The sequence below is a fragment of the Nanorana parkeri genome, unplaced genomic scaffold, assembly GCF_000935625.1.
Source record: "Nanorana parkeri isolate BGI_ZX_2015 unplaced genomic scaffold, ASM93562v1 scaffold384, whole genome shotgun sequence".
NCBI classification, from domain to species: Eukaryota; Metazoa; Chordata; class Amphibia; order Anura; family Dicroglossidae; genus Nanorana; species Nanorana parkeri.
In genome coordinates this window covers 1086394-1091226 of record NW_017306652.1, presented here as the reverse complement: position 1 = coordinate 1091226, position 4833 = coordinate 1086394, and the positions used below count along the sequence as shown (strand labels likewise).

At 44.1% G+C, this 4833-nt stretch overlaps 1 protein-coding gene across 1 annotated transcript in view; it reads left to right on the top strand.

The window, feature by feature from the left end:
- The first annotated feature begins 2464 nt into the window (after positions 1–2464).
- LYSMD3 (LysM domain containing 3) overlaps positions 2465–4833 on the top strand; it is a 12074-nt gene continuing 9705 nt past the window's right edge. Inside the window, exon 1 of the mRNA XM_018559235.1 lies at positions 2465–2593. The gene's annotated coding sequence lies outside the window, so the exon portion shown is untranslated. The remainder of the gene's footprint in view (positions 2594–4833) is intronic.

The following is a 4833-nucleotide window of genomic DNA, read 5'->3' as shown; positions in this document are numbered from 1 at the left end:
TACCATAGACCAGTCAGCCTAATACCAATAGTCTTTCAGGTTTTTTTAGGTGACTAGCAGGTGGAATCGATTGTTTGCTGCAAGGCGCTTTCATTCTGGCTATCTTGTAAGTGTGTTTTATTGTTGCAATAAATTCCATTTTTTTATGTACTTCACTATTTGGCGCATTTAGTCCTCTTCTATATTGGATTTCTCCCCTCCCTGAGTGATCGGCCCCTGACATGTATGAAAGACACTCACCACAATTACGTTTATTGACTATTGATGAGTTATATGGTCATGGATCTCTGGTGAGTGTGTTCTCGGTTATTTTAACACATGGGGAGTCGGGAGCACTTTATTTCAGAGGATCATTGTCATATTGAATATTATTATTATGTTTACACTTAAATATAAATTTTACTTAAAAAAGTAAAAAAAAATGAAAAAGTGATCAAAAAGAAAAACAAATTATAATAAAAAATAAACCTGCCGCCTCTGCCATCTGGTCGCCATTCTCCATGGGTGGGGGCGCATGGAGGAACCTGGCCTTGGGGTGGCAGGGAGAGTAAATTCGGCCCTGGGGAGGAGTTACACTGGGAGAATCAGGAATAGAAATAGATTTAGGGGTCCTAGTGCACCACAGACTTAGCATGGGATGCCAGGCGACCACTAACAAGGCAGGCAGAATACTCTCATGCATTATAAAGGGTAGTTATCCAAGGGACACATGACACATTGATACTTCGACCCCCTTTACAAATGATTGGTTCAGCCTCATCTTGAGAATTTAGTTTTGGTCCCCAGTTAATAGAAGGAACGTCCTAGAATTGGAAAGGGTCCAGAGAAGGTAAACATAGTTAATAGGAGGCTACATGGCCTCAAGAAATCTAAATGTATTTACCTGGAGGTGATTAAGAAAAGATGTGATCGATAGCTACAAATTAATCAATGGTGACTGTAAGGGCAATAACAACTTGATTAATCTTAGATCCCTGAAGAGGACATGTGGGCACAATTTAAGATTAGAGGAAAGAAGGTTTAATCTAAAATTGTGGAGAGGGTTCTTTGCAGTCAGAGCAGCAAAAATGTTGAACTCCTTTCCCCGATTAGTGGTAACAGCTGGAAGCTGAATGTCTTCCTGGATGAGCACAACATACATGGATGTGTATAGTTTTAAAATAGATAACTTAATCTGGCACACACACTTAGGTTGGACTAAATGGACTTGTATCTCTTTCTTTAATGTGTACGTTTTCTGGGCCAGGTCCAGTGTGTATGAAAGTTTATAAAACAGAATGCCTCCCCTTTCATATTTAAAGCTTTAATTTATGAGAATTAACCAGGCTCCTATTCTAGCTAATCCATGAAGAAATATCATCACCACTAACAAGTTTTTCTTGTTCATAATTAAAATACTAAAATGATGTCAGCTCATACTTCCTGGCTGCAGTACACTATATAATACACTTTTTATTAACCCCTTGCTGCTGACTCCTACAGGCCCTTTAAGGGGCTCCTAAAGCCAGGGGCAGGAGTGTTGCTTCCCAATCAAATGATCACTGTGATTAGCTGTCACAGCGATCATGTGATTGGGAGCCCATCTACAGTTCCCAATCGTAAACTGTGACCAAGAGCTATAGGTAACAGTGAGGTTACTGTGGTGTGGGCACTGTTACACAATACTGTGGTGCCAGCTGTACGCAAATATATATAATATGGCAGCCTGGGGTTAAATCCCATCACCTTGCTGCCACATATATGCGTACAGCCGGTGGCCAGTAGCTAAACATAATAGTCTACAATAGTCTTGCTACTTAGTTCTAGAAGCAATTCAGCATCAGTTTTTATTTTCTGATGGCCTGCAGAACACTTGGGGAGGAGCACAGGAAATAAGTATTTATTTCCTATACTCCTCATCTAGTCACCGTAATGTATTACTAATGCTTCCTCAACTCAATCTAGTGGCCATAATGTGGTATTTGCCGATTGTTACATTCGACCTAGAAAAAAAAAAGTATACTAAACATTCGTTGTTGCTTTTTAACACGGAATGCACGCTCACAGAGACTTGCAGGGTGAATTGCTCCATGAATTGTTTAAAATAGGCTATTTTAAGTCTTGCTAAACCATTCCCCACTGACATCTCTATGACCGACCATGCAGCCGCACATTGCTAAAGAAGGGACACAACACTTCAGCCCTGCTACTGCCCACATTCACATTCCTGCCAATCAGTCTTTGCAGAATGACTACCACTGAAAAAGCGCAGCATAAATGTATTCTCAGTGTGTTACACAGGAAGTGAAGGCTGTATTTGTACACAATAAGATTACATCCTCCTCTTACACTGCTCTTCTGCCAGAGCACAAAACACTTATCGGCACTAAAAAAGGTTCCTACTGCCCACATCAAAAATGGCGTCAGCCAAATGCGTGCGTGCCAACGTCACTCACAAATACCTTGTTTGAAGGCGTGGCTTTGCTTTTTGCTTGCGGACGTGGCCCTCACTGTGAGCGTGCTCTGTGCAGCGGCGGGAGCGCGCACCTTAGGCACCTGTGGGGACGGTGGCCGACATGAGCCGCGCGGAGAGGGCAGAGACAACCACAAGAAGGTGAGAGTGGGCAGGGTGACCACACTGGCACGGACTGATCGCTGCCTGGGGTTTGGGGGGGGACGGAATGATGTGAGCGCTCTACCTGCTGGAAACGTAAACAAAGTAGAGAAGATGCTGTGTAAGCACAGCAATCCCTATGGCAGATGTCATTTTTTACATTGTGATTTTTGTTCTTGTAGTGAATGGCTGTCATTGTATGAATGTGTGTGCGAGCCATGGAATGGAGGCTGGCCATGGTGTACAGGACACAGAAGTAGAAGCAGTGACTAATATGAGCTCTTCATCTGTCATCATGTGTCTTATGCTGGCTCCTGGAATTTGATTGCTCCTGACTTAAAGGGATTGTCCAGTCACAATGTGTCAGATCTCTGATCCCCTGAGTTCCCATCTCCTGCCAACTTCTTCAATCATTACAAAGGGGTCCTTGTTAGAAAGCTACTTTTCTCTTCACAGAAAAGGGTGCGGAAGGTGTGAGACCTCAATCTGGAGCTTATAGTCCTAGAGAGGATAAACACCTGGTACATTAAAGCTCCCAAGAAGAAAAATGTCTTACCGGTATATGGCAGCTTACCAGTCTATGGATGTTGTGGCTGCATTTGTTTCCTTTTTTCAGGTTAAAGTGATATTAACCGCTTGCTGACCAGGTGTTTAGACCCCCTTCCTGGCCAGGCCATTTTTCAGTGTTCAGCGCTGCAGTACTTTGACATAGGGGGGGGGGTGCACGTCACGGGACCTTATACAAGCGATCCACCGGCTCTATAGCCGGCGGATCGCTTGTATATTAACGGGCATCACTGCCTGCATTCAAATGACGGGCATTTCCCGCTCGCGCTTGAGCAGGCAGATGTAACAGGACGTGTATACACGCCCAGTTACATCCAAGAAGCTCCCGGCCGGCCGTGTATACACAGCGGCCGGCCAGGAGGTAATTAAAGGCAAAAGGTTTTTAGGCTGATGCTGATGAAATCACTTACAATGGATGCTGCTCCTTAATGTTTAAAATGTTTATCTTCCTGTAGAATCAGTTGATCCGCTGAGCACTGGTCCTGATATCCCAGTTTAGGGGGGGCTCCTTTCCCTTGCAGGGTCCTATGGAGCCAATCTGCTGTGTGCTATTAAGCTGTGTGTGTCTCCACAAACGCACAGACACAGCAAGGCAAGTTAATCCTCTGCTCACTGCTCTTCTTTTCTCCTTCCTCTCTTCTCCAAGCTAGTAGATGGACCTTGTGACCTTGTACTAGACAGGAAGTTCAGAGAGGCCAAGCTGAGAGAGTTGAAGCTGTTTGGAAACATGATGACTGTAAGTGCTTGGGCTCAAATTCGACGTACACTGTACGTCGTCAGTCACGAAGGGGTTAAAGTAGTATTAAACTTTAATACTAAATAAATAATGAATCCATATCAAACAAATATACATCGCCCAGCAAAGTGTGTCTTCAAATTGCAGAGTGTGTGTGATTGTCTTTGTGCGTTTCTTGTTTGTTTTCGAATGCCAGTTCACACTAGTACCATGCAATCGCACATACCACGCGTTGTGGTTTGGGAGGTGCGTTGTGTTGCCATGTATTTGAATGGTACCCCAAACTCACCTCCCACCCACAGTTCGATCGCCCTTACCGCAACGCGCACCACTGCGACTTGGTTCACGGCTTAATGACCAATTTTAAATGTGGGTCCTGAGGTTACATAGGTTACAAACCACTGAGCTAGAGAGTTCCAGTCATGTGACCACATAGAAGAAAAAGACTTATTAGGAACTGTATGCAGGGGGGATCAGGGCAATGGGGAATCCACATTTAACACAGGGGTGGGCAACTCGGGTCCTCCAGCAGTTGTGGAACTACAAGTCCCATGAGGCATTGCAAGACCAACAGTTACAGGCATGACTCCCAGAGGTAGAGGTATGTTGGGATTTGTAGTTAAAGCACAGCTGGAGGGCCAGAGATGGTAGAGTATTGTGTAGCCTTTCATTCTTCATTTCATTAAATAAATACCAATAATAAGCAAAGCCAAAAATATTTTCCAGGTTTTTAATAAAGAAGGAAACAATGAAACCACCTGCCATGCTTTTCTTTTGATTTTTTTTAGCCAAAATAGGAAGTAAGAGAAAACCTCTCCTGAGTGGGGGGAAATCTCCTCTTAGATAACGATGAGGCTGGGCTTAGAATTCACCCAAGCCTGCTCAAAACTGACTGCAACCCCCTTCTCCCGACCCTGCCTGCGGCAGAAGTTACGGC